A 14,613-nucleotide genomic window follows, 5' to 3' on the forward strand; every position below is an offset into this window, starting at 1 on the left:
TAAACTCTTAAAACATATTTCTTTGTCAGCAGAAACTCTTCCATAGTTGCACATGCTATTGAATTTTCTACCTTGTTTGCTTCCCATGTTTTCAATTCCTCCAGAGTAGAAGAAGTGCAACATCCAGGGATGTGGCTCCCAAGGTGATATCTTAATTTATACATGACAGGTGCATTCTCCAATCCAGAGTCCCCAAGGTATCTGCTAGAGATGGAGGACTGAGCAGGAAAAGTTGGCTGAAGCTCAAATTCCATCAGTCAGTTCCTACAACAGAGCTGACTTCCCACTACCAAAATTGGGCCTGACCAAGTCAGAGACTCCACATTGCTTACAATTCTCAGCATGCCTAGCAAAATATGAACATATACAGCCTCAGGCACTAAACTAGGTCCTAGTGCCTGTCAACCATGCAGAACTAGGCTAATGGCAGTTGTAGTCTGATGGCTTTTGGAAGGCACTTTGTTTACCATCCTTGTCCTACTGTCTTAAGGAAGAAGTTCTTGGAATCCTAAACAATGAAACGATTTCATGGACCATTTTTGCCAGAGGTACAAAAATGTAGGCTTGGCTTACTAGCCACCATCTATTAGGCCACGCTGCCAACTCCACCCCAGCCACACATATACCCAACTCCTTTGGCATAAGCTTTAATATGAGCTGCTCTGAACAGTTTCAAATGGCGAGTCGTAGCATCAGAACAAGGGGGATGATTGTGAAGAGGGTAACTGTGCAAGTACAGTGTATTTTCCTTCACTGCCACAAGTTCCAGCTGAGAAGGCAAGGCTCCTTGGTTGATATGAGCCAATTGATCTTTGTAGAAACTTAACAAGTAGGAGAGAAGGGAAATTGAAAGCTCTCCGTCAAATAACTGCAGCCTTCCCCAGTGAAACACATACCTTCTAGCATACTGTCTCCTGCCACATTTTGGAAGAAAAGTACCTTGAAAGCAAATTCTTAAAAGAAACACCTGAAAATTCTTTTCAGCTAAAGTGAAACCAAAAAAGCCCAAAGCTAAATGCTGTTCTGTCTCCCAACCAGATGAGGTTCACCATGGAAGTTAGATGAACTGGAGTCAAATAGCTGATGTGCCAAGAGGTCTGCACATGTGGGTTGTGAACAGTGCTGCAGGCATTGTTGTCATTTATAAATGCTATCTTTGCAACCACAGTGTTGATGGCAAAATCCTTCAAGAGATGTATTTGTTATGATTGTAGGCACAATTGTGTTGGGGTAGTGCTTCTTCCCAATGAACTTGCTTGCCCAAGGCTTGCCCCAGTTTGCATTGCAACAATCTCCCCTTTTAGAAAAAAGCACAGGGGACCAAGAGGTAGGGGACTGAGCTACTGGCAAGATGAGAAGACTCAGCAGTAGCAAGTAACCCCCTTTTGGCCCGGACTTTCTGCCTTGTATGTTTCCTGAGCAAAACTATTATAAAGAAACCCAGAGAAGAAAAGCTTGTCCTGAACTCTAAGGCAGAGTTAAGATCAAGTGAGCAAATTATGTAACAGAAAAGGTCATTCCTTGGGTGAAATAAAAATGGAAAAGTGGAATTTTCAAACACATACACACCCTATTTTACACTACAATATTAGCCTATATTTTCAAATAGGTACATGGCTCACTTTAAACAGCCTACTTCTGTTTGATCTTGTTGAAGAATACAATTCTTTTCTCTGCTCCTCTAGGGTGATATCATTTTATATGAGGAAAAAAGTTAGCTCAGATGGCAGTTATGCGTTTCGGAAGCACCTTCTAATCAGGGATTGGTGATTCATTATTAGCTTCAGCAGGCGATCCATCTGACATGTAAGGGGGAAAAATTAGCAGCTGTCACTGCATGATGAGTTAATTTCCTGATAGGTCTGACACTGAAAAGCCATTTGAAGACATGGAGATGGCTGATGAGAAAACCTGGTGCTGCTTTATAATTGGAGAGAAAGAAAGGGCATAGAGACAGAACAATTTGCAAAGGAGGGGTTCAGGCTAAGCCACAAGTGGTGGCGGCTGTTTGGCTGTTTGCTAGAAGGGGCTCTTCACAATCATCCACATTGCTGGGGCACACCCACCTTAGGCACTTATTACCCTGAAATGGAAGCCATCTATTTCCTTGTTGCTTTGTGTTGCTATTTTCAATGGTTTGTAATTAGTGTACTCAGACAGTTTTACTCCTTACAATCTGTGCATATGCCGGGTGCAAGCATGTGGTTGGGTTGTTCTGCGGGTGACATAGAGAGCTGACATGTTAGTGGGAAGAGGAGAAAATGAGGTTCTGCCTCTTCTACTTTTTTGCTGCTATTTTCTGTAATTGCAGCTGCAGATCTCAGTCATAGAAATAAATGAATTTAATCGAAATGGTGGTGATGATGATGATGAAGAAGAAGAAGAAGAAGAAGAAGAAGAAGAAGCATTCCAAGGGGAAGAGATGGTAAAAATAAGCATTGCATAATATGAATTGCAAAAAAGTTAGAGAAAATGTCTAAAAAGACTGCTTTCCTGTTCACAACTACCTGGAAGTTTCATTGATTGTGCTGATAGTGTGCTGATAGGACATCTAACATATTCAGATAATCAGAAGTTTGGATGAATGAAAGCAGCTCTATACTTGGTTATGTATAGATTGAATTAAGTGGGCAACATAGACTAATCACATATGACTAATTACACTTGTGAACCAGACACTTAACTGTGCAGTCCTATACTGTATATATTTACTCAAAAGTAAATCCACCTGAGGTCATACATGCACATTGGGTGTGCGCGCACACATGCAATGGTCCTGTTTAAACAAATTCCACCCATTGTTATGTGCAGTTTTTCTAGTTTTGCACATAGAAGGGAGATAATCCACTTCCATTGTATTGTACAATATCAAAGCTGCATTATACTAGATTAAATGAATATGGTGAAGTGGCCAGAACAAACAGTATCACATCATTTTTTTCCAGCGGCATGCGGTCATTGGACTAGAGGGACTAGGCTAGTCCCCTAAATGTTCCCGGTAAATTAGAGTATTAAAGTATTAAGTAAAGGTAAAGGTACCCCTGCCCGTACGGGCCAGTTGTGTCCGACTCTAGGGTTGAGTGCTCATCTCGCTCAAGAGGCTGGGAGCCAGCGCTGTCCGGAGACACTTCCGGGTCACGTGGCCAGCGTGACGAAGCTGCTCTGGCGAGCCAGCACCAGCGCCACACATGGAAACGCCATTTACCTTCCCGCTATAAAGCAGTACCTATTTATCTACTTGCACTTAGGGGTGCTTTCGAACTGCTAGGTGGACAGGAGCTGGGACCGAACGACGGAAGCTCACCCCGCCACGGGGATTCGAACCGCCGACCTTACGATCAGCAAGTCCTAGGCACTGAGGTTTTACCCACAGCGCCACCCGCGTCCCCATTAAAGTATTAAAGCCTGGTAAAGCCGGGAAGCTTCTGACTGGCTTAGGGAGGGAGGTACGATGCTTACACACGTGGTGTCGGGACATCACAACATCACACGCATAACATCCCCCGCCCCATCGTCCACACAAGCTAGTGCCTCTGGCCGTAACTGTTCCCCTACGAAAAATTTCACCACACACCACTGCTTCTTTTCCACATTAGTCCTTTCCCAATCTAGTGGTGCCAGGGCAAGCATTAAAGAAACGATGCTACCATAGTAGGAGATGACATGGTGGGGCAGCAATGCTTACCTGATCTCCCAACAGCTGAGTCACTGCTGTTCTCTGGGAGGGGGAAGGGCAAGTTGGCAGTGTGTTTGTGCTGTTTGTACTGCACCTACCTCCCTGCTGTCTCACTCTTCCCTCTGCTGGTAAGCAGCAGTGACGCAACAGCCAGGAGGTCAGGTAAACAATGACCCACCACACTGTCTACTACAGCATGAAAGGTCTGTATTCAGCAGCCTTCAATGACACTGTAGGGCATGGGTGCAGAACCTATAGCCCTCCAAATGACAGTATTTTCAGTAAGCCCACACAGTTTTGCAAAACTTCAAGGTTGACAGGGTATAAGGAAAGTGCCAGCTCCCTCTCTTAGGTAAAAAGAGGTAGCTGCTCCTCACAGGGATGCTTTCTCCAAGGCCCAGCTTGCTGCACTTAGAGAGGACAGAGGAACATGCATTCTTCCTCCATGGCTGCCCTTGGCCCAGAGCATCCTCTGAGCCAAGCAAAGATGAGAACAAGGTTGTGTTCCACTACTTACGAAGCAACCTCGTGGAGCACTAGCCGTTCTCTCATTATCTAAGCTGGACACAGTGAAAGCAGCAGCATTAGCTCCTAGAACCTACTGATGCAACCACTGGTGCTCCCCCTATGTCCTGGTGTCAAATCCTGACCCCAGCTGAGAGTGTCATTCCACTGAGCATTTCCCCAAGACATCTTGCTCCTTAAGACAGAGCATCAAACTGCAGCCCCACCCATGCCCTCTGTCAAAGTGCATAGTGTCAAAGACCAACCATGCTATTTTGGTATCTGAGGCAGAAAACTCTATGAGCACCTTTCTTCTACTTTCTCCAGCACTCAAAAGAACAATAAATGAAAGCATTCCCCTCTCATGACACTCAACATCATCTACTTGAGGCTGCTACCTCACACTGCCCAATAGTAGAACTGGCCCTGTAATAACCCACAGCATTATCTGCCACTGCCTGTAGGAAAGGGTGTGCTCAGCACATTGGTACCAGATAGCATGTGGTTATTGTTTTATGTGACAGCCCCCCTGCCCATGTGTGTGTGTGAAATTCATCACTGCACAATTTAGATGTGTGAATTTTGAAGGATGGCTGCATTCTGGTACACACATTGTTCCAGCAAATATGAACTACTGAATCATTTCTCCCATCCTTACACCCAGATAGGTGTGCAGAGTTGCCTTTTTAGAGCAGGGTTGTGGAACCTGTGACCCTTCAGAGGTTGCTTAGCTCCAATGCCAGCCGGCTCCAGCCCTCACTGCCACATGCCAGGGATGATGGGAGGCATCATCCAGCAACTTCTGTAGAGCCAGTTTAGCCACCTCTGCCTTAGACTAATAACAATACTATTTGAAATATTTGTTGATTACCAATTTTAGCAGTTGCTTTCCAAAGAACCCCCGGTGTGCTCCTGCTGCCATGGTAGTAGATCTCTTAACGTGTTCCTGTAGGAACAGAGCGTCTGTGCCATGCATTTCTCTTTAATTCCTCTTCCCCCATTATGCATAAACTTGGAAGCAATTCACTAAATGCATTCAGATGCATGTCACCTGCAGATGTAAAACACATCTGGTACACAGAGTTCTTTGCAAATACAATGGAAATCAGTAGCTACAGAGGCAAAACAGTGGAAAACTTACTGATGTGCTGCTCTTCAAAACAACAATCCATATGTATGTGTGTCCTCAAAAGGACACAGGAGCAACAATAAGGAAGAGGGTGTGTTTGCACTGTACATTATGTGCATCAGGTCTTTGTAAGATGCTGTCCTTTCTGCTTTGTAGGATGCACCAGGTCCTCTCTGCTGTGAAAGTGTAAGAAATTTTGCCAGAACCCTGCTGGGCTGCTCCAATCTGGCGCTGCATTTTCCTGTCACTGGAGGTGTGGAGCAGACTCGTGTTTTCTCTTCAGCATATGGCACCAACTGCTGGTGTTTCTGCAGCTATGAAATCCAGATGCCCACCTCCAGGATGATTCTCCCTGGTTAGGGACATCTGGGCATCACATCCTACTTCATCACTCTTCCCCCTCCCACTGCCACCTTAATGGTGTACGTATTTATCAGGCTTGTCTGGAGATCGCTGAAAAGGCCAGCACAGCTGCCTGGCTACCCTCTTCACCGGGATATTTTAAGCGGCATGTAAGGCTCCCCCCCCCCTCAAATCCATCGGCCTGCCGGAAAGCAACGCTGAGAGAATTCCTCTCTTGGCTGTAAAATTTATGGTCTGTGGCAGTGCCTGACATTTCCAGGGGAAATGCAAACACCTGGAGATTCTCCAGGAATCATTTTTACTTCTGAGACATACTGGGAGGCTGCAATTCCACTGAAATAGGCTTCTCCATTTAGAGAGGTCAGGCAAGATTTAGTAAGAAGTAACACTTGGTGTTTCTGCACACAGATCCTCCTGCCCCCCAATTCTGATATTCATTTTCAGACATATTCACTACATACAGTATTTATTTATTCTGATCTTTGTTATTGTCCCACTAGAAATATGATGGGCCTGATAAGGTTTTCCAGTTGGCTTTGTGCTAGTGTGACTTCACTGCATTCCAATATATGACACTCTGCAATGAGATCAGTCAAACCTTGCGTCCACTGACAAAAGGTGCTTTTTTCCTTAGTAAAGCTATCCTATATCTCTATAATAATTTTCACCCTCCCCGCCACTCCGGCACACAAACTCTCTGTTGTCTGCAGCTTGTGATACCACAAAAATGGGTGCTACTTCTGCTCTTCTCTGCAAATGGAAGCTTACGATGTTGTTAAGTAAAAACACATCTCTAAAAGAAAAAACATGGAAACATGGAAACTTTCACCTAAAGGGGGGGGGAATCCCCTTTGATGATACCTTATTTTCCAAATAGGTAGGTAGGTAGATAGATAGATGATAGATAGATAGAAAATTTGGTTAAAAATCCCAAGATCCTAGGTACTTTTTTCTTTTCTTTTTAAGGAACCGAAATACATACTTGGGAAATGGGTCAGGCACTATTCTTAAAGATGCTGCATTTATGTTGTTGTTTTTTGCATTTGGGATTTAGGAGTATTTGGCTAAAACAATCACTGTGATATGATGCAATATGTTATAAATGGCTTGCATATCAGGTATAGAATACAGAAACATTTTAGAACTGGTATTTATGAAAAACATATGGTCTAGGGGGAAATGCATATGGGTTGTTGTTGTTTTACTAATCACAAATATTTCCTTGTTGTATCTATGCAACAATGTAATCCACACACACATACAAAAGGGAAGGGGGCAGAACTGAAGTTGGTGTCCTAGACTAACAAAGATCCCATTCTACCTACACCACATGGCTGTCATCCTCCAGATCAGTCACAGGAGGTGATTTAACATAGGAGGGAGGGTTTTGTGCCCCTGTACAAGTCAACTGGAAGAAAACAGAGTGAATTAGGGTGAAAATCTTAACTGCACACAACATATTACACAACAAGGCTCATTTGGGAGTGTGTCATGAGGCTTGCTAAACTGAAAACAAAACAAACCGAACTATGGGAATAAATAGCATCATATTAGATGTTTGCTGTAGGGCATTAGCTTACAGGAAATATATCCAGAAAGCGTTTCCCATTAATTTATAAGGAACCTGTGTGTGGCTTCATTTTATACCAGTGGCGTAGCGTGGGTTGTCAGCACCTGGGGCAAGGCAAGTAATTTGTGCCCCCTAACCCGTGGATTTTAGCAGGGGGCAGAGAGCTGCGAGTGCGAGCGCGCCCCCCCCCAGATGTTGCGCCTGGTGCGGACGGCCCCCCCCCTGCACCCCCCACGCTACATCACTGTTTTATACAAACAAAGAGGTATTTTGAGAAAATGAGTTGAATGGATTTGAGCATGAGAAAACAGGTACTCTATATGTTCACATGTGAATGCACATGTGTTTTCTACATGATTTTTACCCTGTGCAGCAAAGAAACCCTTAACTCACAAATGAACCCTCCTTTAGAATACCCCATCAAGCTGCCTGACAGGGCAAACGTCTTCTCAGAAGCACCCCCCCCCCCTTGAATTCAATGGCATTTACTCACAAGCAATGGCATTGTAAATGTGAGTTGAGCTCCAAACTGAGCTTATGGTAAAGTACAGTATCCATTTCTTCACCAAGTGCCAAACTTAGTCCAAGGTGTGGGGAGCCTTTCTCCCTCCAGATGTTGCTGAACTACAGCTCCCATCATCCCAAGCCATTGGTCATGCTTGCTAGGACTGGTAGGAGTTGTAGGTCAGCAACATCTGGAGGGAGAAAGGCTCCCCACACTTGCTCAGTACAGATCAATCCAAATCAATCTAAGCTTATAAATTCACTGACATTTCTTTAAAGTTGCTACTTCAGGATATTAGGGGGTGCATTCAACATGGTGGTAAAAAGAACATTACATCAGCACAAGGATTTTCATCATGCTAAACTTCATGTAAGAAGTTCCTTAGATGAGTCTTCATCTTTCCTACCTGTATTATCTGCAGTCTATGGTATGGGCTGTCTGGAGTGTAAGGGGAGGGATAGTACCACTGGTGGGGGACATGGCGTGTTCTTTTTGGGGTACTTTGTCTACCTTTGGTCCCCACCCTGCACTCCGCTCTCACCTGTGGCTCCTAGAAGCTGTCAGCATGTGACAGTGCTCTGCTTTCTTTTGGAACATATAAGCAAGGCTAAGAGGGGGGACTTGCCGTCTGGGCAGCTCATAACCTCCATATATACTGCCCAGGCTTGTGCACCAGAGCAGTCACTTCAGTGCTGCTAACACAGCCAAAACAATACAGGAGGCAGCAGTTAGAGTTACTGGTCTCTGTTCTGTAATTCTCCAGCAGTTTGACTTCACCTCCAGAAGCACACTCCATTGCCTCTCAAGACAGAAGGATGCCAACAACAGTGGCATGTATTTCATACCTAACCATAGCACAGCTACACTATATCGTGTGACCAAGGAAGTTGTTGCATAGCAGCATCAACAACATATACTGTGCTGAGATAAAAATCCCAATATGGTGGGCGAGTCATGAGGACGTGCCCAGCACAGCACTCATTGTACTTCAAGGTGAACACTGCAACTAAGATCAGGCTTTCAGTCTATATTAGGGATGGATCATAGAATTGTAGAATTATAGAGTGGGAAGGGAACACTAGATTCATCTAATCCAATCTCCTGCAATGCAAGAATCTTTTGCCCAACATGGGATTTGAACCCATGAGCCTGAGAGTCTAATGCTCTACCAACTGAGCTATCATCTACCCTTTAAAATGAATCTGCTCATTTCAGTGTCTACCAGTTCAATTTGCCACATTTCTGTATCACTCTGCAATTAAAAAAAAAATCCTCACAAAAATGTGTGTTTTAGTACAACTTCTCCTAATATACACAGATTGGTAATGTGGTTAAACAAATTTCCCAGAAATTCCTCTAATGTTCATAACACTAATATGTGCATGCTTATGCAGACTTTAATATGAACAGTTTTGTACTCATTTTTAGTGGGAGAATGGCATTGTGAAATTCATGCAATTTCAAAGGATAGTTGTATTTTGGTTCACATGTTTTGGAGAAATTGGATTTGAATTAAAATGTGCACCAAACCAAATTTATCCCCCATCCCTAGCTATATGCACAAGTGTAACGTTTATCCCCCTGTTCAGTATTATTGAATTTTCAAGCTAGCTTGAATCTCCATTTTACTCTTCACCCTTACCATTGTCTCTGAGCACTTATCACTGAAGAACATGCCTGTTTTGACACAGAGATATCCAAAGGTATAACTGATGTAAAAACACCAGTGCAATGTTTTACAGCCTGAAACTTCTTTTACAATCCATATACAATGTCAAATGTGTCAGGTCAGTGATACTTTTAAATGGATATTTGACAGGATGTTTTAAAACCATTATGATGTTTCGTGTTAATCTAGGAAGGTCTGGAGAGCAAAAGTTGTTCTAATATTAACAACTATAATGACTGTATAATAATTTAGATGGTTCCTTTAGACATTCAAGAGCATTTATATTCATGGCTTTACTTTTATTTTACCATTCATAATGGAAGCAAGATTCTGATATGAGTTTTTGGAACCAAGGAGATGCCAAGTAGGTCTATATTGAGCTAATTCTCAATTCCACTCAGAAAAAATATTAAGTGTCTCTGCCTGCTGCATTCTAAAACTGAGCCTTTCCAAGATAGCCCTTTCTGTGTGCAGAAGACAACCAGACTTGTACTTCCAGTACTGGCAGTGCTACATTGTCCACCATCACACCAAGGCTAGAATTGCACCCTTGGCTCTGTCCTCCTCCGCCTAGCTGCTGCTTGCTCACCACTCAGCCTGGCTGATGCTCAAATAAATGTTTAAGTGCAACCTGTGTGATGCTTGTCCTGGCCTAGCTGCCTCTTTGCCTTCTTGCTTGGTGAGGATCTTTTCTTAACACTGCTGTCATGAGACAGGAGAAGGTCTGACAGATTTGCAGTCAAATCTAACAATGCATATTCTTGTGAGTTAACATGTGAAGGGCTGAGACCACAGAGCCACATTGCTGATAGGCTGACCATATAAATGTAATTGGTTGAGAAAGCTCTGTGTGATGTCATTTCCCCTCTTCTCTTGGGCGGAAAAAATCAAAGAAATATTTCCTGCTCCTTCCCTCCCTCCCTCCCTCTCTTCACTAGCAATGTCAGCAGATGTATATTCAACTGCTCCAGGATCAGGCACTTGCCCGAGGCTGTTTCTACTGCAAATATTGTGCCTGCCTTTATTTATTTATTCATTTATTTCACTGTGGGTTAAACCACAAAACCTAGGGCTTGCCGATCAGAAGGTCAGTGGTTCGAATCCCCGCAATGGGGTGAGCTCCCATTGCTCAGTCCCAGCTCCTGCCAACCTAGCAGTTCGAAAGCACATCAAAGTGCAAGTAGATAAATAGGTACTGCTCCTACGGGAAGGTAAACAGCATTTCCGTGCGCTGTTCTGGTTCGCCAGAAGCGGCTTAGTCATGCTGGCCACATGACCTGGAAGCTGTACGCCAGCTCCCTCGGCCAATAAAGCGAGATGAGCGCCACAACCCCAGAGTCGTCTGCAACTGGACCTAATGGTCGGGGGTCCCTTTACCTTTTTTATTTTACTGCTGAAAATGAATGCATGACTGTGAGTAAGCAAATCATATTTTAAACTTACTTCTCAGTCTGTTGTCTGATTCTGTGTTAAGTGGAGTAAGAAAGAAAGCCAGCTTGCTTCACAGCAGGACTTATTAAAAGAAGCCTTCATAGTCTATTCCTTTGCTTTCCACTTTTCTGCTAAGCATGGGACTTTTAACTCTGCTCGGCCATGTGCTTTAAATACAGTGGTAAGCTGACCTCTTTGTGTGTTCAGCGCACAAACATGGGTGCCTGGAGGGATAAATTACTATTAATATATCCTCTCCTACCTATTAATATCCATCTGGGACTTTTGTTTAATAGGAATGGCTGAATTGGGGGTTAGAGGAACAGCCTCCAGGATCCCCTGTCCCACAGCATCTGAAGCCTGAGACAGTAGCTTCGCCTGAGATTGTGGTTTCACCCTGCTTAATGGTAATGCCAGGCATTGACTTTTCTTTGACTGTTAGTGTATTTCTACTTCCAAAGCCATTTATTTGATTACAACGTGCATTCATTTACAGATCTTGTCTTGCAAAACAACCCCCACTAAACTCATGTGCTTATACTGACACAACATTTCCATTGCCTGCTTCAAGTATATATTGTATACAAAAACTCACACAACCATCAAATTGTTAGGATGGGATTCACCCAATAAAATATATCAGTGGAAATTCTGTTAAAGTCTTCTGCTTCTACATTGGGGCTTTCCCCCTCTCTCCTTCTCCTGTGCACCTCTGCAGACCCAAAATTGGATCTGCAAGGGTCGGGAGCACCCCCAGAACAGCATGGGGGGAGGGTCATTTCATCTGGCAAGCTGATATGCTTGCACAGACAGAACATTTGCAACAGTAGGGTGTTGAATTCCCCCTGTATCTTTAAGTAACTACAAGGTTGCTTGTTGGTTTTGCTACAATATGCAACATGGTTAAGCTTCTAAACAAAATTCCATAGTCACACCTCACTCACCTCTCTGTGGAAATCTACCATGCCTCACATTAAAAGTGGCATAGTGAAAGAAAGCTTGGGGCATATCCAGCTAATATCTGCTAAATCTGAATCCCCAGATCCCGAACCTAAATTTCAATCCAGTCTCAAACGCACATCCTAATTCTAAATGTAAACAAGGTTTTAGAAATACTGATCTTTAATTACAGCCTAATTGTGTTAGTACATATGTTCTCCAATACCATCATGCTCCATGGAAGGCCACTCATAACTTTAGCAGTCCATTCTTTTAAGGTGAAAGTGTTTATTTTCACACCACAATTAGGATTGAAGCATAAATGTACTTCACTGCATAATAACTGTGGGTGACAATCCCTTCAGCCCCCTTTTAGCCAAAAGAACTTGTCAAACAGAGTAAAACTGTGGAAGTCAGCAGCTAGTAGAGTTAGGCAACTGAGGCCTAAATTGTGCCTTCACCACTAGACTGGACTTCCTCTAATGATACATATTAATACCACAACAAAGAAGCCCCTTTAAGAATCATGAGGCCTGTTCATACACAGCATTTTTCTGTCCACAGGGACAGTCCCATTCTTCCCCCAGATACTCAGAGAACTAGATATAATATATGGAGCAGGTGATCACAACATTGTGTTTTCGAGCCACTGAAACTGGCAGATTTGTTGCCATCTATATCCCTGATTGTCTGACTCCCACATTACGTTGAACTGCATATCCAAGGAAGGTCAGGACTACCTGGGGAACAAATAAGGTATTGTGTGAGCCAGCCCTTAGGATGATGCAGAATAATTAAATTGCTCCCATATTGTACGAGAAAGATAAATATTCATAAAAATGTTGGTGTGCTAACACAGCACCAATAATTCAGATGTATCTGTGTGGAATTAGTTTATAATACATTCCCTGCTCCCTTTCCCTTTCCTGCTTCCTCTTCCTTTTAAATCTTTTTAACTCCTCGCTTTTTACTGCTAATCATTTTTCCTCTTTGCTAATGATGCTAACCTTACAGCCTTCTGCAGGCTGACTTGTTTCATGTCACCCTTCAGTTTAGTTCTCTCCCCCTTCCACTTCACTCCTCTTCTTCACTTTGCCCACTTTTGTTAAGTCACAAAGCAAGATTCAGTCTATTGAATGCCAGCTTCCCCCACTCTTATGCCACCCCACCCCGTCTTGAATATTATTTCAAAGGCATTTTCAAGTTTGATGGTATTCTGGCATAGCTGCTTCCATTATTTTCTTATCCTCATCACATTGTATTTTCCTCCTCTCTCTCCCTACCTCCCTCTCTTCTGCATCCCAGTTTATATGTGCTCTAATAGGTCTCTCGAGTCCAAGAAAAGGTGCCCTACTGAGGTCAACACAGTTTAAAGGATGGACTTCCTGTACTAACATCTGTCCATCTGTCCATCCTTAAGGAGCAGGTAGATAACAAAACTGGGGGGGGGGGACACCTCAGCAAAACAGAATAGGTTTCCCCCCCTCAAAAGTGCTTGGGATACAGAAAATTCTCCTTCATGATACCTTAAGATGCAGTGGACATGAATTGACTTTATCTGAAACAGAATCAGTTAATCTTGCCCATGGTGATCTATTCTGATTTGATACGTAGTGCCAGGACAATGCCCTCTTCAGCCATTGCAATCTGCTGCCCTTTAGTTGGTCGTGATTGACCTTAAACATGCATAGCACGTGCTCTAAGATATGTACCCCCACCTAACCTCAGAAGAAGAAAAATGATTCATTGGAATATTTATTATTAGTAAAAACAATTTAATTCACAGCAGACAAATGTTCCCATATCATAACTTTCCAAATCCCAGTTTTAGTCCACTTCTCAAGTATGAGGGTGAAGGACTAGCCAACATGGTGCCTTCCAAAAGCTGTGGGCCTGCAACCACCATTACCCTGGATGCTGGCCATGCTAGCTGGGGCTGATGGGACTTGTAGCCTAATAACACCTGGAGAGAACCACATCAGCTACTCCTACTCCAGCACATATTGGTGCTGGTTCACCACAACAAAATAATTGAAAACATCACATGTTAACTGGCCCCTATTTACCAATTTGATAAATAAGATGTGTAAGAATTCCTGTGCTATGAGAAAATTCATCAGGATTCTTTACATTCTAGAGACAGTCCCTCAAAATCTGCTCTAGAGCAGGTTTGGGGAGTGGGGGTGCCGTAGAGGGAAGGAGTGGAAGGGGAAGTCCCATTGTATAAGCAGAATGCCATTTGCACAGGGTTGGAGCCAATCCTCTGTGTTTCCATCACCATGTGACTGTACTAATGTGGGCCCTGTTTGGTTGTATAACCTGATTTTTTTGGGAAATGTAGCTGTCTGGATACAGCTCCATATGGCAAGCTCTTCATGTGAACCAGCTTCCCATGTTGTTTCGATGATTTCAGCACCTCTCTCTCTTGTGGATTGTCCTGGCATGGTGAAAATTGCCAGAACTACACAGGAAGCTATTAAAATGAACTGTTTGCCAATGCAGAGTACCTTCTATGTAATTGCATTTTTAAGTGGCTATCATGTCACCAGCTAAGTTTTGTGAATCGGGCCTTTGGGGAGCAGCTAAACATTAGCTGAGCAAACATGGCTCCTCAAACTTGCGTTTTCAAAGTAAGCTGGGAGGAAGGGGTGTCATGCTTAGCCCTCCTCCTTGTCATTCACCCCCCTTCACCCCTTACATCCCTCTTGGCCAGGCTTACTCAGGCTTACTGAGCCTCACCAGGGAAACAATAGGCTAGGAAAGAGGAATTTCTGAAGGGCAAACGCACCTGGATGTGTACCCCATTCTGTACTAGCACTACAAAGCA

General features: G+C 43.5%; 1 long non-coding RNA gene across 1 annotated transcript in view; it reads right to left on the reverse strand.

Moving 5' to 3' along the window:
• LOC310681859 overlaps window positions 1-14,613 on the reverse strand; it is a 66,748-nt gene that overhangs the window by 1,052 nt on the left and 51,083 nt on the right. The gene's annotated exons all lie outside the window — the stretch shown is intronic.

This window comes from Podarcis tiliguerta (assembly GCF_965153285.1).
Source record: "Podarcis tiliguerta genome assembly, chromosome: 7".
Lineage (NCBI taxonomy): Eukaryota > Metazoa > Chordata > Lepidosauria > Squamata > Lacertidae > Podarcis > Podarcis tiliguerta.